The 21,069-nt window shown below is 37.7% G+C and overlaps 1 long non-coding RNA gene across 3 annotated transcripts in view; it reads right to left on the bottom strand.

The window, feature by feature from the left end:
- LOC113996815 overlaps window positions 1-21,069 on the bottom strand; it is a 59,586-nt gene that overhangs the window by 16,287 nt on the left and 22,230 nt on the right. For 2 of the 3 annotated variants that reach the window (XR_005563409.1, XR_003543895.2), the window contains 5 exons: window positions 12,834-12,895; window positions 9,137-9,238; window positions 1,575-1,710; window positions 1,062-1,211; window positions 850-955 (listed from right to left, as the gene is read on the bottom strand). This is a non-coding gene — a long non-coding RNA (uncharacterized LOC113996815). The remainder of the gene's footprint in view (window positions 1-849; window positions 956-1,061; window positions 1,212-1,574; window positions 1,711-9,136; window positions 9,239-12,833; window positions 12,896-21,069) is intronic. The other variant, XR_005563410.1, reaches the window with a different exon arrangement.

Raw genomic sequence — 21,069 nt, 5'->3', positions numbered from 1 at the left:
GATACATACATCAGGCAAAAATAGTCATCCTTTTTCCTCAACTTGTTTATGGAATTTTATTACTTTTTTGCATGCTTCAGAAACATTAGCTAGAAACATTACCGAAGGAGTTCCTTGCCTTCAGGCTATGCAACTTCTCACAGTGTTTTAAGGCATTTTTATTGATTTTTTAAGCAAATTTGCTTTGAGCACAGTCTTTCATTTTCTGTTTTCTGAGGACAAGGCTGCAAGCCTGTTTGCAGAAGGCAGATGTCACAGACACATGCTGTGAGTTTTAAACTGGTCCATGAAATGCTGCAGTAGGATGGCTTTTACTATTACCTGTCTGCAACCAAAATAATAGTGAGTTACTTTCCTTCTTACTAATAAAAAACTTATGTTAGTCATTCTTTATCTCAATTTATAAGCTCATTTGTTAGTTTAAAATTATTAGGCTTTTTGAATATTCCATTCCCTCAGTATTTCTGTAAGAAATACTAGTTTTGTGTTAAAACAATGCACTGAGGCAAAGAAAAAGCTGCAGGCAAACTGTCTTTGGTGCTCTGGTTCTTGGTTTCCTGATTACTCTGTTTTAGGTCTTGAGTATCAGAGCTGGTACGTGCTCACAACACTGACAACTGTAGGGTATTTCTCCTTTTGAAAACTAGAATTTTGGTGCCCAAAGCTGGGTTCCCAAACTGAAACATTGAAAGTCAGAGGTCTTTGTTTCGACTGGGGATGTGCACAGACAGTGAGTGAGTGAGCGAAACGGCATTTAAACTGTGTATTGAGGAATGGCTGAGCAACGTGAAGTTGTTGCTGTGGAGCACATTTATTCTTGATGCTAATTTGGTGAGGGTGCTCTCTTACCTGCTGAGGAATGCATAGGGGCTGCTCATCCTTGGACCACAAGGTTGCTTTGAGCTGTTTCGTTTTCAGGTCTGTTTAGGATAACAATTCTGCCGACAGCTGGGTTCTGTAAGAAAGCTCCCATTCAGGTACATAAGGTTAAAATAATTAGATGTGTTCCTCGGGCAGAGATAAACATTGCCCTTCTATTTTTTGAAAGCAGATGAACTTACTAGGCCCACTCTAATACTCTGGGGTTGTCTCCTGCCTGATGTGCTGCCACCGAAGCTCTAAAACCGTCACACACAAAGGCACCACGGGACTCCCACCATCAACACGAGCTCTCTGCCTGCCTCTGGCGCTGGCTGTCAGAACTGCTTCATCTGAAATCAAGGTAAAGAATCAGCAGCACTAAATACTGCAGGACAAAGGCATAAACTAGCTTTGTAACCCTGGGCAACCTGGATGTTTGCTGACTGACAGTGTGAATGACAGCCCAGTTGTCAGTCTAAGATATCGTCCTCTAATCATTCCAGATGTCACCCGACAAGATGATGGCTACTAAAAAGGGAATAATTTGGGAAAAGTCATAAAGCCCATTATCTCCTGCTGAAACCATTTCTCTTTGCCATTTCTGAAGTCTCTGCAAAATAGATCCAGAATCCCTTATGTAACGCAACTGGTTTATTGAGAGTGTCCACTCAGAACTGCACTGGGTATCCCATTACATTCCTAGAGAAACCTACCCCTGAGCTATACCACTCCTTCATGTCTTGGCAGGAGACTCCAATCTGGCCACACAGTGTAGCTGAAATATTTTCACTTGTTCCAAAATACAACAGGGAGCAAAAGGCTGCCGTAGTAGCTGCTCGCAGACACAGCCTAGCAAATCAGAGAAAGAATGGAGTTAATCACAACAGAAACATAGTGCAGCTTCTGGCTAGAATTCTTATTAATATTTTTCTCCTTAACAAAGAACGAAATGTCTGAAAACATTGTTAAGGCCTTTCCATTCTTGCTTAATTTATTCAATTGCATTTTAATTTCAATATGAAGAGAGGACTTTATTCTGAACTTGAGGCTGAATGAAGGGCTGCATATAAAAGAAAAATAACGAATAAAAAGAAAAAATCTCTTTTGAGAAGGACAACAAATTATAGCAGAGGAGGTGGAGGAGAAGGAGAACATAGGAAAGGCAGAACATTATGGTGTCTGAATCTTGAGCTTTAAATTTTGAAAACATAGTCTGAACCACGGAAGTTAGAATACAGTTTGTCATCCAGATAAAACTAGAAATGAACCCCTAGATTGTTATAGCAGGCTGTTTTAAGGGCATAAACTGAAACTGGAAAACATTCATTAATTACTGTGTCAATTCCTTCCAAGATCTATCGGAGGAGATTCCAGACTGTGAGCCAGAAAATTCTATATCTCATTCATATAAAATATCTCAATGAAATACACTGAAAGATTGCTGCCAAACTTTGGTAGAGAGGACAGAAATGTCTTTAGGGCAACTGTTAAAAAATCTGTCTCCTGTAGGCTGCACTGGACCTGATTCTGCCATTTTCACTCATACTGGCTGATAACTGACCAATCGATTGCAATGAAGGTAGTGGAATAATTTATGTTGTAAGGAGTTAAATTTGCATGAATTTAGGCAAAAGGTTGTAGTCATTTGTCTTAATGAATAATTTCATGTTGCTTGCTATCTACCTGAGCAATTCTAAAATGGTCGGTAGGGTAATGTGGAGAACGGAAGAATCCCATCTAAGAAAAGGTAAGTTTTCTGACTGGCAGTTACATTTCTACATCATGAAAATAGATTCTCTTCCTAACTAATCAGTTCCCCTTCCCAAAAGGTGTGGTAGTTTTGAAGTTTTAGCTTGTCCAAAGAGCAGCTTGAATCTAGCACCAAAGAATTTCCCAACAGTGACTTGAACAGTTTTACATAACAAGTTATGGTAAAAGATCCTAATGAAGCCCTTTCCCATGCCACTTAGACAGTATTGATATCTTGTTGTAATAATATTTTGGCTGTTGAATTGCATCCATGCCTTGCTTCAGCTATGGAAAGTTTGGAAACACAAAGACTTTGTGGGAGCCTGTGAAACGCTGGAAGGTTGATACACCTCCCATGGAGTATGAAATGAAGGTTATGATTTCTCTTTGTCATGGAGCAGCCCAGAACAACATCACAAAAAGTATTTATTTCAGATTTTGTATAAACTATTCTTAACTCTCTCTTCAAACTTTAAAAAATTTGGTATTGATTCTCAGTAGCTGCAAATCTTAATTGTAGCATGTTTCACTCATATGCATGTATACATAGGTGGGGGGTGTTGTGCTTACATAGTCTTGATTCCTTTTAAATCTTGAGTAGATATATTTTTATACAAATCTACATGTTGTTCATTATTATGATCCCCTTTCTAACTGAAATACAATTTTTTTCTAATATACCTTCTCCCCTGTGTCTCGCTAAGTTTAGCTAACAGACACAACAATGCGCTAGTAACCAGTAACTTTTTTTTTAAGTTGACATATGTGCTCAGATGGTAGGAATTTAAAATTAGGAGGCTATAAATTCTGCCCTTGCTTGGTAATCAAGTCCTGTCTAATAGCAAAATTGTTGCAGTAATTCCACTGTGACATGCTAAAATTAGGAGCCAGTAGAAATAGAATTGTATGTGTGTGTATATACATGTATGCATATGTGTGCCCGTAAGTACTTCATTTCTGTGGACTATTCTAGTCCACTAGGTAGTGAATCTACCTAGTTCTGTATATTATAGTAAGGGATTTTGATTTTCTACAAAACTGTACATGGATTTCATGTTTATAAACAGGTTTGTCATGTCAACAATAAAAATCCACAAAAAAGGTGAAAAATTGAATTGCTTCCAATTCATTCTTTAAATATAGCAGACATAACCTCTTGTTTCACAATATTGGAGGGGCACTTTGTTTTGTTTCAGAAACTTCAATAATTTTATGTGTTATGATGAAGTTTTGCTTGAAGTTTTGCTGTTGGTTAAAAACCTGAAATGCACAGTGAAATCTCAATTTGTAAAATCATTTAACTGGAACTTAGATCAGTGTTTACTGTTGGTTATCTTTCATCTAGTCATGTAATGCCCTTAACTCTGATTTAATTTCTCATTACTATGTTTTAGTGATATGTTTTGAACTGCACATTGTACATACCACTCGGTTTTCTATGGAAATTTTGTCTGCCTATGCTCAAAACTAACAACTCACTATGTGTCTGGATTCAAAGAAGTGATACTAAAAATTATTTTTTTTTTTAAATCACAACTAACATTTTTACAATTAGAAATGCATTGCAGTGCTTTGGCATTACACTAAACCTATATGACCTTTGAATCAGCCTTCAGTGACTGAACAAATGCAATTTGCAATTCCTTATGTGGAGTTAAGAACCTCTTCTCTGGTTTGGTCCTTGAGCCACCACACTGCAATGACTGCTCTTCTAGTGGATATCCTTTTACTCTGATACCTTAAGGTCCATCTGGTTTTTTTGATTTTTCTAATTTTTACAAGCTTTATAAGTAGTTATATAGCAGAAGTAGATTTAGAAGCAGCATGACTTATTCCCTTACACTTAGCACAGAAACTACACACATTCCCCAACCCTACTACCCCATTCCATGCTCCCCATATCAATTCTACCCCCTAAATTCCAGTAGAAATGTCTCTCTTTAAGATAGGCATCTTCTGTTAAAGGATATCTAATCCTGGCCTGAACTGCAAAAGTACAGTCAAGAACTGGGTGAATATATGCCCCCTGTACCCCGAAGAAGATGAAGATTGATGAAGAGGTGGTCTTAGAGACCCTATCCCCAGTTCCCAAGGGGTGTGATTGAGGGTGGTCCAGGGCAAAAGCCAGTGGGTGGACAAAACCTGGGATTGGACAGACAATATTATAAATTGTAACATCTGTACAGAGGGGCACGTGCGTGTCTTGTATTCTTATGCCTAGGCACAAAATTAAAACCCCTTTCCTTATCTCACCTTCAAAACTAAATTGCCTCAGAGTTTTTTTCTCCCTGAATTTTCTTTCAGGCATCACTCTTTACTCTCATTGATAGTCATCTCTGTTTTGTCTCATACTATCCTTTGAGAGGGCCATGAGGGAACTGTGAAACATCCTGGCTTAGAGCAGTCTCCCCTGAAGGAAGTCCAAGCATACTGGCAGCCAGTGATTGGAGAAGTACAGCCAAGCACAGGAATCTTTATGTACAAGCCTGGTTCCTCTCCTCTTCCTCCCGCCTCTGCCACTGGCTGCTGCTGGAAGTAGGACTCTGCCTGAGAGACCTTTGCTCTTATCCAGTTGTTCTTATGCTAAAACTTTTATGTTGTGCTTTGATTTTTCTTCTGTTTTTGCAGATAGTCAGATTTCTGAAGGATAAAAGGGCGAGAAGAAAGTTCCCATTTTTTTTCACACTTCTGTACTTCTCAGTTTAGTCTGTTCACTGCCTAGAAGGAGGAAAGAAAATGAAAAGGAGAACAAATGTCATGGCATTCCTGCCTTCCTGAGGCTGGTAATTCAGCCAGTTGCAGTCTCAGCCTCTTATAGCTTAGTTTTCCCAATAGTTTTAGGAACATTCCCTGCAACCTTGGTTCTCAGATGTCAGAACTGACAGAGAACTATGGGAAATAAGTTGGTACCTAGCAATCTTTCGTAATTTTTCCCAAAATCTTTGAAATTTTTTGTGAATTACCCATAAAAGACAGCTTTTCTAGAGCAAGTTTATTTATTATCTATCAAAATACTTCTGTTTATCCTTCATTTTCTTAATTTTTGCTTACTTGCTTAAGCACCGTGCTTTCCTGTGAAGTTTGGATAGGAATATTCTTGAATGTTTTGCTAGTGTAAGTTCCAAGATTGGACCCATTGCTACAACATATGGGTTCTTTTGAAAAATGTTAGATTTTAACTGGTTTTTACTTTTCAGCAGAGGAGTCCAACACAGTAATCCACAAATTAAGAATGATCGAATGCTTTATTTGGTAGTTCCCCTTGGACATGTATTGTATTTAAAGGTTTAAGTATGTCTTGATGAAAGTCTTTGCCTTTAGCTGTTCATTGCTATTTTATCTATTTCTTCAGCTGTGAAAAGCTTTTTTATTTGGTTGAGGTTTGTTTATTTCTCACTGGTAAACTTTTCTAGTATTTTAAAATTCTGCATTACAAACAGGTTTGAATTTTGGCTTCTCTTTGGAGTATTTTACAAGGACAGGGATTTTACACACTAAATTGCTTTCCATAAAACACAGCTGTAAAAAAAAAGTGAAGTCACTCTGTCTATACTTTGTCCTCTTGAAACTTATTCTCTTTAAAAAGGGTCTGTGTAATTTTACATAATTATTTTGGCAAGAATGTTTATTGCCCAGCTGGGTGAAATTATTAGTGTACCTCTCAAGCTGCATTTTCAAAGATCAGTAATACGTATATAAACCTCTTTGAGGGTCCTTGATATGTAGGATTTTTATTGGAGACCCTTGTTTCACTTCAGTAAAAGGATGACACAAGATGTTTACTTTAAAAAGTCTTTGACATCCTCCTGAGAATGTTTTGATAGAATGGCATACATTTGGTTACAATTAGTAAGCCAAACAATTTTCCATTGTTATCTCACTGTGTTTGTCTAGAGCCTGTAAGGAGCTTTCAGAAAATATCCATCTCCATGTTTTAGTTAATTGATTGCATGTTTAGTAGGATTATTCATTTTTATAAAGCTCCTTGTCCTTTTAATTTTATCACAGGGATTTTACACAAAGGCATGTGGTAGAAAGCAAAAGGGAAATACTGGCACGGTTAAGCATAAAGAGATATTGTAGTTGTATCAAGGCTTATATTCCTGCGTGTGGGAAAAAATACCAATGTGTTCCTGCTGCTTCTGGGTGCAAGATGTTATACCTGAGGGCTGAAAGTAATAGTTGCTGGTGTGAAAGTATTCACCAATATCAAGTGCAGATGAATGCTTTTGGACCCAACTGAAAGCTGAGTTAGTAATTCTTTAGCTTAATATTTGAACTTGTACTTTTAGTATAATAAATGATGGGTGACTTAATTTTATTTAAACTTTATTAGCAGTGTGATTAAAGGACTAAAATCCTTGTCTGACACCTTTGCTATGTTGTGATTTCTTTGGTTATTTACCATTTTATTTATAAACTAGAATCTCATCTTTTCTTTTGTATGTTAGCTGAAATACATCTTTCTGTTGAACGTCTTACTTTCTAAATAGAGATTGGCAAGTCTCAGCTGAGATCATTGTCTGTCTTTTTTAGGTAGTAAACTTATCTTGGTACGTACATCCCGTCTTGCTTATAGCTGTTTGGTGGTTACATGGTTAAGCTGAATATAATGTGAATTAGTGTCTATGTCACAGAAATTCCCCATGCAATTATCACCCCTTGAAACTGCTGCAGTGCCAGGTTTAGGCCTGATAGCAGAAACTGGTGCTTCTCTACATCCTTTTATCATCCTCTTTTGTTTACACTCTTTTTGGAGAAATCACTGATCACAACTCCTGTAATGGTAGGTACACGCTGGCAGCTGAGAAATGCAGAGCTTATAGTGCTATTCTGCTTGATAAACCTGTATCCTTGAAGTCTCCTGCATCTCTACCCTGTCAGACTGGTAAAGCCATGCTGCTTTTATGAATTCCTGGTGGGAGTGGTCAATACTGAATTGAATAACTCCCTGTTGAATTATATCTTTAACAAAACAATTCTTGAAAAGCCTGCTCGATTTTGGATGGGTGCACAGGAAGAAAAGGGATGGTACTTGAAGTGCTTTCTGCAGTTGCTGCCTCTGCTCCCTCACCAGGGTGGGAATTGACAGAGTTGCACAGGGCTGTCCTCTGATGCTGTCCTGTCCTACATTGCCTCCAGTCAGCACTGCAAGAGGAAGTTACTGTTGTGGGTCTCTGCACGACTGGCACACAAATTGCACCTTGGCCAACTGTGCACCAACACTTCTGTGCAATGAAATCACACTACCTGGTGTCTCCAAAGTTGAAATCAGGAGTTTTGGCCCCTCAGTGCATGCCAACATCAAATTCAGGCCTTTTAATCTCCTTTTCATCAGAGCTAAGTTATGTCAGTTCATGTTCTCTAGAGCAGTTTGAATTCAAGTTAGCTGGTGATTAAGGTACTTTGAGTGAATTGGATGCTGGTAGGAGTGTTTGTTCAAAGGGTTAACTTAACCTTCCCCAAGGTTGTAACGGACACTGGAAGATCAAAAGCTCCTCCAGACTGTCAAAGAGAGAGGAAAAAAAGAATTGCCTGCTTTTACAGTTTTCAGTCAATGTCTTCCTTCTGGAAAGAAAGTCTGTGTTTAACATACTTAAACTTATGGTACGAACTACTCATTTTGTTTCTAATTGTAAACATAATTTGTTTGGTCTTTCAGTTCTTTAGATTTATGCAGTAGCCATGTTTGTGAAAGTATTTGGCACCAGTGACATCATTTCTGTTGAAATGCCGGACAGCGTGATGAGTCTCAGATGTTAACGCACACCAAAAGTGGAGAATGAATAAAATATAAAGATCAACTGTAACAGCTATGGAGGTAATAAAAAGTAATTCTGTTTTCTTCTAATATTCAAAGATAATTATTTATATTTGTTTGAGGTTTGTTTTGCATAAATGATCAATTAGGGACTGTGCTCAATACTCTGCATGTACAATATAAGGGCAGACTGAGATGTGAATTTGGATGAACACTGAATAAAGCATGATTTAACTTCATGATTGCACTATTTCCTTTGTGTTTTTTTCCAATCTTCTACACTTTGCATGTATAGATTATGATATATGCAAAATATGTGTACTGAGACCTAAATGTGCCTCTTTCTGAACTGCCAGAATGTAACGTGTCATTCGGATAATGGTCATGCATGGTTATGTCAGCACATCATGTTTTCTAATGTACTGTAACATGACATGCCAATGTAACCAAGAGTAGCACCATTTCCTAATGACATGTCATGTCTGTGAAATGTAAAAAGGATATGACTTACTGAGAATAGGGCTTGATTTTTTTTTTAATTTTAAAATAAAATATCTCTCTGTGCAGTTTATCCAGCTCCAAAAGTAGCTTTCGTAAAAGTATGGTTTAGGTGCGTAAGGGGAAAAATCATAAAGGTACCCAGGCATGGTTCCATATTAACCACATTTCTACCCAAGTGTTTCATGCTTCCCACGTTTGGTGTAGGAAACACTAACAAATAATACATCCAACCATCCAGAGCACTCTCAGATGGATAAGACTTACCTGACTGATATTGTCGTGGAAAATCAAGCAGAGGTGCTCCCTTAATTTTCTTCCTACAATGAACACTTTCTTTAGGTCATTCTGTTGTCTAAATAGTGTTCACTGTCATGAAAAATTTTCATATACACAGTTAAAAATTGACTTGGAAAATGTCTACTTATTTGTCAAATATGTTTCCTTAATTTATTGCACCAGTTCTCCAGGCTCTATAGGCATAAGACAAATTGTATTAAAGCCACAGAGAGAAAAAAGAAATTTAGACTTTTCATATTGGAGTATTGAGTCCTATAAAAATGAATAATCAGTTTGATGTATAACTCATATGTTGCTGTCTTCTCTTATAAGACTTCACATCAGAAAAGAAATATAGAAATATATCAAAACATAAGCTTGTTTCAGTTCTCAGTAGATTATTCTTAATATCTTTATTTGGACTGAAAGTTTTCTCTTTAGTCTTAATACAAGTTTTCTGAAACCTGAAAGCAGAGGCAGTAGTGATGGCATTGTTGTGGTGAAATTTTCACTGTGCTGCTTGGTTTTGAGCCATATGACATTGATATTGCTGAGTATGAGGGAATTATTCTGAAATTATTTGGATTTTTCTTAACTTTTCTTTCAGGCTGCGTGGTATTTTGGGAATAAACATTGAAAAACAGATCAACTTATATTATTCTTTCTGTTTACAGGACTGTACTCAATTTACATTCTGATGTTGATACACAAAGGCTATAGGATTTTGTCAAGGGCTTCTAAAGCTGTTAAGACTTCCAGGTGAGTCTTTCAGGTACCCTTACTAAACCCAGCATATCTACAGGATTTTGTTAGATCTCATTTTCAAAATCACTTATGTTATTTAGGGGTCTAATTCACTGTTCTGAAAGCAACTTGGATGCTTAATACATTAGACCTCCCTGACCTTCAAAGGGACATCTAAGCATTTATGGTCAGATACTGAACATAAGAGAAGCTTGGTAGGACTCTTTTTATAGTGTTTCATCACCTCAATCCCTTTGAAATCACTTTAAACACTTTCCTTCAATTTAAAAAATGGGGCATGAATTTCTATATCATATGTGTACTTATGAAAATATTACCTGTAATTTATTTAAACCTTGTGAATACCCCAGGAAAAAGATATGTTGTGGATGCAGTGCGTTAGTATAAAATGTGTTCTATGAATTTTGGGACAAATCCTGGTTTTTGTCACTAATGTGTCATTTTAGTCATTACTTGCTGAGATGTATCATTAGAAATCTCAGTCACATAGGCCATGCTTAAATTACATATCAGATGACCCAAATGTTTAAGACAAGATGGTGTAATTCAGCATCACTTTAAGCAATTTATGCCACTGAAGATCAACACCCTCAAAATCCTGCATCTTCCTGAGTGGAATTATTTCACCTTCTCAAGTCTTTTCTTACATCTTCTCATTTTAGTCAGGACCCCCTACCTTCCCATCCCCATCTTATCTGACTGGCTTGGGGTACTGATGCAATTACTGTCTCCATATACTCTCTACAATTAGTCTTAAAAAACATAAAAATTTCCCTGAAACACAAACGTACCTGTTTTAGATAGTTTGTGAAAATAGTGAAGGAGAAAATCTCAAGGGGGTAAAGAAACAGAGAGAGCTTTGCTGAAGGGTGAGCAAAATGTACCTGTTAGTTACATAAAGTTATGATAATACAATATCCTATTGTGTAATAAGATATGACACAATGTAATATTTTTTGTATGCTTTAGTGTCAGTTTTAATTGCTGAACATTTAATAGGTTTGCAAACAGAATAGTTAGATTTGCCATTTGCAGTTTTGCTTTTCTTATTTTTTTTTTTTAATACTTCCATCTATTTTCCAGCAGTCATTCCCTTTCTTTTCCATTATGGTCAGAAAACTGTGCTATGACATGCTGAAAAATGTTTACTAACATTATTAAAGGTCACGTTCAGAGCTATTGATTACAGACGCAGTGACTTCTTGCCAGGCCACTGTGTTTATGCCAAACTGTGTCATCAGGCTCTCTGCTAACATAGCTTTAGTGCAGTGGCTTTTCATTGTTTCTGTTTAAAATCCATGGCACTACATTTTCCAGAAACCCTGTATGTGATGTTGGGCTCACACTTTGCAGCTGTCTCTGTAGTTCTTAGAAAGGTGAAAAAACAATGACTTAACACTCTGTACCACCCAAGTCTGATTTTTTTTTTTTTTTTTTGTCTAAGGTCACCTTATATTTGTAGATCTTGGAAAAAGATCATGAATATTTATGATGGCATCAAAAAATCAAGCAGCTGCAAATTGTTTACAACATTTTTAAGAATATGAAACCAGCTTCTACTATAAATCAAATACATCTGTTAGAACTGGATGAAAATTGAAAGCTCTTCGGTTCCATCCTATCCTCTGAGCGTTGAAAAATCATTGGTAGCATGATTCCAAAACACTAATGTGGGCTGTATAGACAAAAGGTAGAACCCAAAGTAACGTATCAAATTAATCATTCTGAAGATAGCACGTGAAATTAGTTTAATGAAATATTAATTTGAAATAGATGCCATAAAACTTTGTGGAAACTTCCAAAATGTAGAATCATAGTCTGCCTAAAATTTTGTCTCATTATGCTTTTTTCCTGCTTTAAGAAAAATTCTTCCGTAACACAGCATCTCAGATCTGCATATTTGAAGTGCACATTAAAAATGTGCACAACATTTTCTTCAAATATTTGTTGAATCTTTCCTCTACAGAACCATGATTTACAATCTGCTGCAAATTTAAAAGCTAGCTGGAGAAATAGGCAGAAGTAATCAATTTTAAATCTTGGCACTGCTGGTAAATTGGTATTTAGATGGCATTTATTGTATGAAAGCATCAAAACATTTGGTTTTGTTCAAACCAGAGGAATAATGTGTGTGCTTTAGATGAGCTGCACTACTTGCCTAAAAATTATCTTGAATGAGAGGGAAAACTGTTCATCCCTTAGGACTATGATTTTCAAACTTTTTCTTGCCAAGTACTGCCATCAGCAGCAGTGGTGACAGCAGCCTCAGCCTGCAGCTCCACAAGGGCTCACATCAGGGTGCAGACTCTTGTGTGTCTCTTGTGATATGTGGGTTGCAACTTGGGAGTGTCTGTATTAGAGCTCTTAATTCATTAAAATACAACTGTGCTAATAAATAAACTCTCTGATTTAGAGAGACTACAATTGCATTTTACCTCTCCTTGAGAGGTTTCATATTTTCCGTATTTGGGGTCTCCATTTCTTCCTACCACTTAAATGGTATTGGTACTGTCCCTCAGTTTTTCACTGAAGTACTTTTGACTCGGAAAGTGTGTGGGATTTTAGGTTCTTCCCATTTCATGTTTAAAGGATAATTCAAAGACCTGTATGGTCAGAGGTACCCCTACACTTTGCAAGAAGATCTTTTTCAACTGCCATATGGTTCCCTCCATTCGACACTGAAGAATAAACTCCCTTTCTTTTCCTGCTGCCCAGTGTTACAGATTGTCACAGACTATCCATCCCCGAGCAGCATTGCATTACAATTCAAGTAAACCTCCTTCAACCAGCATGCAAGACTTCATCAGAAGGCAAAACGCTAGTCTGAGAGGATAATAACTGAGACATTCTTTTAATAAGGACCATTTTTAAATGTTAAGAATGACTTGTTTTAATTGCAGGAGAGGAAAGGAACTCCTACCAAGAGTCAAAGAGATCCCCCAGCGCTCTCTGAAGTCTTCAAATTGTCTTGTATAGAAATGCCTGAGAATCAGAAATTAAAAAAAGTTATAAAAAATTTCCAGCCATTTTACTGTAAAGTTCATCTGAGGAGTTTATTCTCTTCTGAAGTTAAAAATTTGGCTTTAGTTTAAAATAGGATACTTGACTACCCTATTTACTGAAGGCAAATCACAAAACTCATTTTATAGACCCAACTTTTGCTGAGTTTGTGTAAGCAGGGATGCAGAACAATTATGATTAAAACCATTCCTTTCAATCTACTATACAATATCCACCTGTTCTGTCAGACAGCAGGAATGTATGCCACAAATACAGACTACTGTGGTGACAGCAGCAGGTGTATGGCAGCAACAACTAATCAAATCAGCTGAATCGGAGGTGTGAGTCACATTGCACTTCTGTGCAATGAAAATGACCAGAAAGGAGAGAGCTAAATGATGGTGAATTTTTGTTTTGTTTCATTTTTAAGAACTGTCTTTAAATTATAGGCGGTGCAACTGCAACAGTACAAGAAAAAAATAATGAAGAATTGAAAGGAAAATGACACTTCATTGCTGCAAAGGACAGGCAGAGTGAGATAGGTATAAGACAACCATTGTAATCACTCTGAAAAAGCAAGGCATGGGTTTCGATTTTCCTAAAGAAGCAAATGCAAAAGAACTCTTGTCTGTACCATATGACTCATGATGCTTCTTTACTAGGCTTAAAGAGAATTGAACTTGAGTAATAGCACCATTAGAGCTCTTTACCAGGAGCTAGTTCCTGTGGTTTCACTGGGTCCAGCTGCTGATGACTCACAGAGGAAGTGGCAGAGATTAGGTGCACAGGGAAAAAATCAGAACAGCTCAGAAATAAAGCAAATCAACCAAGCATTACCTTTTGTGCACAACAGAACAATGGCTTAACAACTAAGGTTCAAAATGATCCGTCTTATTCCCCTCATTTATGCTATTCCTGTTGGAAAGACCACCAGGAAACATGTGAACCACTGTGGAATACACACTGTAATCCATGGAACATCTCAATTAATATTCCCTCTTGACTACAGCTAGAACAATACATAGCATCAAGCAGTTTAATCTCCGGCAATAATGCCTTTTGTAAGATCAAGAGGTCTTTCCCTTGAATTAAGGTTTAAGTGAGGATTTTGAAAATTAGTTAGGTATTCTGCATAATGTCTAGTTGTGGCTACAGGTTCCATAAGTAATAGCTAGGTAAAATAGCTAGACACAGACTGGTTTTCATTAGAAATGTTGTTATTAGTAATTTCTCCTTTGTAAATTCACATTGGGTTCCCTGTAGAAGAGAGTTAATTCCTCCAGCAGGCTTTGTTATGAACAGATATATCCAAGCTCGTATAAAATTTAAATGTTGCCTCTAGTATTCAGTTTTGTGCTACAAAACTATGTCCCCAGCAGCAAAAAGTTAAAATACGTAACTTAGAAGGGAGGATACGGGAGGAAAAATTCTGGATCTTGTTTAAATTACTAATGTACAGTAGTAGTCCTGCTGTTGGATCACATCACTACAGTCTTGGACACATAGCTCAGGGGATGTTTTCTTCTTGAAAACTACAAACAGTTTAGGCTCTAAATTCCTTGGGGAGGAGTTCCGTCTGAGTTGATATAGATTGATAATGTATCTTATTACAGAAAGATAAGACTACTTTGACGAGATTGTACCACTTCTTTAAAAAAAAAAATTTGAAAAGTATGATTAAGTACTAAAAGCACCCTAGGAAAAAAATATTGCAGATTTTGCTAGGTCAGCAATTTATCCTTGTTTTTAAAAATAAATTGGAATAGGTAATTTCACTTACATTCCACTTTCTATTTTGATAAGAATTTCAGAGGTAAGATCAGTTAGTTATTATACAGAGATACATTTTATAAACATTTGCTTTAGTAATTAATGTAAAACAATTCACAGCCATCTCTTTAGAATATTAAGTAACGCACTGTACTTTATGTGTTTACCACGAGCTGGCGTTTCAAACCCCACAAGGTGACTGTGCGACACTGGTACATGGCCTCTGCCACACAGTTTTGAAGAGGCCCATACTACCCTCAGCTTCAGTTGCGCTCCAGCTTACGCAATAAGCACTTGAAAAAATATTGCCTGTAAGAAAGATGCTTCTGCTGGTGTTTTCCTGTATGGAAAACTAAGCACGAATTCACTTCTTGGCCTCAGTTCTCCCGATGCAGGGCTGCATTATCTGCAGTAAGCAATAAAGGCTGCATTTAAGATATTGAAGACTGTGCTGTGCATTTGTGATGGCTGGCGAGGTGCCGCTGTCTGCAGCGCTGTGGGTGGCCGGGAGTGTGTAGGGTGCTGCCACGGCTGTCCTGGGCACTGACCTGGGACACCGTGGGATTTGGGGAGAGCTGCACCAGCTGTCCTGAAAGGCATGAAATTCCTCTTCCCTGCATGCAGCCACATGGCCTTCACGCACTCAGAAGTACATGGATGGATCAGGTCAGTTAATTTACTCTTCTCTTTTAAAAGTCAGTTATTTTATGTTTAAATATTTTCAGTCATCTCATTCACATTGACTCTTTGGCATGTATGTGAAGATGAAAGGGATGAAACCTTACTCCTATCAATGCCATAAATATAGATTATGGGAGGGGGGAAAAAAGTTAAATGGAGTTAATATGCATTAGAAATTGTTTATTTGATACTATTATACTATCCCTTTAAGATATGCTAATATGAACTGGCTGTCAATACAACATCACTTAGTTGGTTTTCATCTGGACCTTAGAGCACAACAAAATTATTAGTACATAAATCTCTACTAATTTACTCTAGATTATGATTCTTTCATCAACATGCACATATAAATTATATCATTAATCATAATGATTTCTTTCAGTACTCATACATAGTTTCTTGGGAATCCCACTGTAATTCAGCATGAATTAATGTCCACTTATTGGAAAACACTACCTACATTGATATTTCTAGGGAAAAAAAACCAACAACTGTGATGCATCTTAAACTACAGCCTAATTGACCGGGGTGCTGGTAAACAACCACCAAAGGAGCGTCACTGCAGGTAAAGGAAAGTTGTCTTAAAGGCAGTTTGTTCCAAAGCTCATTAGGCCAGATGGCAGCCTGTCTTCTAGGAGCACGTAAAGCACTTATGAGGGAACGGGGAACTTCTCTCTCCTTCACCCTGCCCTGGGGGAGAATGGTGTGAATACGCAGAGTGAGGGGAGAGCTGAAGCAGGAGGGCATCACTAGATGCTGGAGAAGGCAGTGCAAAACCATCTGCTGCACTTTTTTGACAGGGCTGCATCAGTCTTAAGGGGTAACACTTTCTAATTGGCCTCAACAATAAATTGCACTGAGAGAAGCAGCAGTATCCATCCACTTTTCTGCAGAGTGTTTTTTAGCCATGAATTATATGCTTGGAAGTGGCTGGCCCATAGATTGAGCAGGTTGAGGATCCATGGGTGGAGTGCCTTGGCCTCAGTTTCCCCCTCCTAAGAAATGCAGCTGCCTCCTTGAGAAGTGCTGTGCCCTTTCTGGAGGTGAAGTAGGGTATTACTTAATCTAGCTATCAAATATATAAATGGAACATACATATATACATATGCATGCTTCATAAGTGAGACAGTGAGGGGGAAAAAAAGGAACTTCTGACTACAACGAAAGATTCATTAGGAAAAATGAACTAATCAGTGCTCTCCAAGGAGAAATTCATTCTGTTTAGGAGGCCGTACCCTCTGCTGCTGCATGTACTTAATATAATTTATATTATTATTTAAATCACTGCGTAAATTTTAGATACTTTTAAAAATCAAGTTAATGGACCATAGTTTACTGCTTAGCATCATTTATATCAAGAATTAGTGGCTGTGGAGCTAATATACGTTAACACAGAGGAGAAAACACAAACAAGCAAATATCATAAAACTCATCTGTAGCATGAGCTTAAAATACAACTGCAGAAATGAGCCCTTGGAAGTTGTGTATTTTGTGGTACAGCCTTTCCTTTAAGTTGTGTGCACCCTTTCGTGTAAGTACAAGGTATTCTTGAAATTGCCTACCACCACACAGGGGGCCCAGCCTTGCACCAACCTGTTATGGCAGAATATTTATTGTTCTGGGAAATATCTCCCTCTCCTCACTTCGGATACAAAGAAAGACAAGAATACAGCATGGCTTTCCCATAGCCATAAGAGGAAGTGACAATTTAAGGAATTCTTGTGGAGAACACAGGGACCTATAAAAACTGCTTAGGAGCTGAAGAAAGAGTCTGAGACACTTTAAACGGACACAGCATAGAAACAAAGAAAGAAGGAAATAAAGATAATAGGAAACTGAAAGAGTAAGAGGATTCTGGCAGCTGAAACAAATCCAGGGCCTTCTGCCCCGGGCTCTTTAAAAGGCAGAATATATTCCCTGAAAATATCTTACCTGTACCAGGCAATAAAACAGCTGTGCATCATTGCTTGCTTCAGGATAGCTGTGCTTTATTTCATTCCTCTTTTTTTTTTTTTTTTTTTTAACAAGAAACCCAGTTGCTTAAGCTTTGACACAAAGCCTTTGAGAGCCCTGGATTCCTGTCAACGTCATGCTGAAGCTCATGTCACCGAAGTGATCGATCAAGCTGCCATGGGAGAGTGTTACAGAGATGGGATGGCCAAGGGGGTGCAGCAGGCACAGGGGAGGAGAGAGGCAGACCCTGGGAGGTTGGCAGCACCTGTGGCAGCAAGTCCAATGGTACACAGGTAGTGCAAAGGGATGGTGTTAGCACTTCTTGTTTCATATAATCATAAAATAGTCTGGGTTAGAAAATATCTTAGAGATCATCTAGTTCCAAACCCTCTGCCATGGACAGGGACACCGTCTACTTCTCCAACTTATTTTATGTTGTTCCTGAAAATCAGGAGTTTAGGTAAACAGTGAGTGATATACTTGGAGTAGAAAAAAAACCCAACCCACAGCTGTGTCCAGGAGGTGTGAGAGGGAATCTGGAAGGCAATGAGCTAATCAGGGACAGTACTTCTTATCTCACTGGAGAAAGTGTCACTTATCCCATCAATTAGGCATCTCTCTCTGTGGGGAAGATAGAATGTTTCTTCAGATTTGAGCATTACTTTCTGATTAATTACTTATGTACAATTTCACGAAACATGGTCTTCCAATACAAAAGGTTTGAAGCTGAGAATGCTCTGTTTGTGCATCTCGTGACTCAGGCCTAAATTCATCCATATTTCATATTCCCTCATTTGCAGTCTGTTTCTTCCTGCCTGACTTATAAACTTTCTACTTAGTAAAAGTTGTGAGGTTTTTCCATCTAGCAAATGAAGCTCCAGGTATAAATTCTTTGCTGTTGCCACAGTGCAAAGACAGACAAAAAAAGTAAGCTTTTATTAACAGATATGAACTTGGGCCTCTGGCGTCTTACAGCAAGCCCTGACAAAGTAGCTGTAGTCAAAATCTAATTTTAAACACAGAGAGCAAAATGCATAGACCACACATCGGCACATCCTCTTAGCATTGACTAAACTTATATTCTGCCAAGGAGACGGTGAGAAAAGCTGTTTACTTGTGTGCTGATTTATTCCTACTTAAGGTTTGTTCCTCTGGGAAATGCAAGTCATTTTTTACAAAGCTGTGTTTTACCTTGCAGTTTGGAACCCAAAAAGTCAGTTAATTCCTGAATGTGATGTTGGATAAAATTGTTTTTCTTTCAAGAAACCTGCAACAATTATGTTTTGGTTGACTCATTTCAGATAACGGTAATTGTTTAAACAATTGCTGTACCTAAATTATTAGTTGCTGCCTGAGTGACTGCCTGCATTGCTGGATCACCTGACAGTTTCGTAGGAGCATTTTTATTGCCTGTACGTAAATAATTTTCTTATTAATTCACAAGCTGCTGCCTCAGATACTCCCTTTGTATCATCTGTGTATTACTTGGGGTCTGAAGCTAAGTGGGTAGATTGCTCACAGCAACGTATTTCATCCATGTCCTTTGGTTTCGGATGCAGCACGCACTTCCAGCTGTCCGGGAGCGCCTCCATTACCCAGTCTTGTGGTAGAGCAAATAGCATTCTGGCCTCAGTCTTCGAGCAGTAGATTAGTGACAGCAGTAGGCAGACAACTTTTGTCCCCAGGGAATATTAGAAATCTAGAGCTAGAAATAGATGGATTAACTGAAATGCAACCCAACCTCTGATCTACATTATTGTCTCTCTTCTTTATCTCACAAGGGAAGCAGAGATAAAGAGTGATAGACACTGATAATGATGGAAGTCCGCGATAATACACCGAAGTGATAAACTTCTTTGTGGCCCTCATTGTGCCCAGTTGTCTTCAGCTGGTTATGAGCTCTAGCCTCAAGCTATTTACACCATGATCAGGCTAGTAATTAGCAAAATGTTTAATATAATATAGAAGCAATTAGGAGGTGATAACACGCAATTAAGATGTGTTTTCAGATTAAAGATTTTATAGTGCTCTCTTTCTTGAAAAGATAAAGTGCCTATCTCAAAATGTCAAACTGCAGTGATTTAATCTGAGTTATTTTCAATTAATATGCATGTATTCTTGCGATGTGTTCACCGTTGTTATTGACATTGATAAATTAAGCTCATCCCAGCAGAATTTATCCTTGAGTCGCTCTATATTTCCTGAATGTCAGTTCTTTATTCGTATTTTTTTTATGCCTACAAGCTGTGCACGATCTAACTCTAAGTCCCTTGATTCATCCCTGGGATTACAGTAATGTGTCAGTCTGAGTGGAACAATAATCTGAAAGGGCATTGTTATAAATAGTGTGTTAGAATATAATTGTTTGTCATGTCGTTTCTCCCCTTTAAATTCCTCTGAGTCCTGTTTAAGTAATTTAGACAGCTAGAATGACAAGAGTCTTGAGACTTCACTTATAGAGTTGTCCAACCAGTCTTCAGCCTACCCTGTCTTTTGAGACTGTCTCATCTGCAAAGTAGGAAGTGCAAAGAACAGATGAGTTCCGACTACACTGTGGATTTGTTATGAGATTTTGCTCAGGCCATTTATAGAACAATGTAAATGCTACTGATACTAATTTTGCCCAGGCTAGTCAACAAAAATGCTTATACAATAGACATTAGGGTGCTTCCTATCATCATTAAATAAGTTAAAATCCTAAAGATGCTTTTCGATAAAATTCCTAATAAAATAATTTAAAAAAAAAAGGCCAGAGACAGGAAAGACATAGGGGTTTTGTTATTGTTTTTAGTGGTACCAGCTTTTTAGAAAAAGTAGTAGTACTTGCAAGGAAAAAAATTGCTAGAAATGAGTGTCCAGTTAGGTCATCCAGTCTGGTTCCTGGATCATGCAGCGTTATTCTTTGTAACGCATTTTTCTGCTGCTTGGTGCTCTCTAGGTTTTTCAGAAATGCAGCAAAGCATCCAAATATCAGAGGATTTGCATACAGCATGTATCAGAAAGGATTTTCTCAATTTAACAGTTATTTCTTCTCCTGTTTCTGTTAAGTATTTCCCCATAGTTGATCCTAACACTTTCCAAATATTTGTGTTTATGTATCTTCTCTTGTTCTTTCTATGGTTCACTTTATGATATTTAGTTCATATGTGGTATCAAAAAAGCAAGTTAGCTGACAGTCTTTGCTAAGCAAGGCAATTTGTATTTGGCTTTATGTCATCCAACTGTGATTAAACTCTTTTGAGACTATGGATTTAGTAAAGTAAGATGATATAACTCATCACAGCTTATGCTGACTGGCCAGTCACTGTTATCATTTAGTCAGCTAACCCAGTTCTTCACAGGGCTGCTTGAACACATTGAAATGTTGCTTTTGACAATCCCCGAGTCACTGTTGGTCAACCCAGGCATATTTGATTCTCACCTATAAATAAACACCTGTAATATTCTTCATTAATTCTGCAGCCCAACTTCCAGCCTCTCAGTGTCTCTCAGGTAAGTCACTCGGGACATAGAACAAAATGCAGCTCTTGAATGTTATCTGTGAATACCACGGTGTCGTATCCTTCGACTCACCTTCACAGAACTTTAAAAGACAGGCAAAGAAAAAACCAACACAATTAAAGAGAGCTGCTAAAATCTATAGAAATGTCAGCTGATACCACTGTTCATTATACAGATAAAGTTATTGACTTTTACATATATAAATGATCTGGGAAAAGCTACGTGAAGACTTGAAAAAAAGACTTTTT

This window comes from Pipra filicauda, unplaced genomic scaffold, assembly GCF_003945595.2.
Source record: "Pipra filicauda isolate LSUMZ 115617 unplaced genomic scaffold, ASM394559v2 scaffold206_size1356665_pilon, whole genome shotgun sequence".
In the NCBI taxonomy this organism is placed as follows: Eukaryota; Metazoa; Chordata; class Aves; order Passeriformes; family Pipridae; genus Pipra; species Pipra filicauda.
This window is presented reverse-complemented; position numbering and strand designations above follow the sequence as displayed.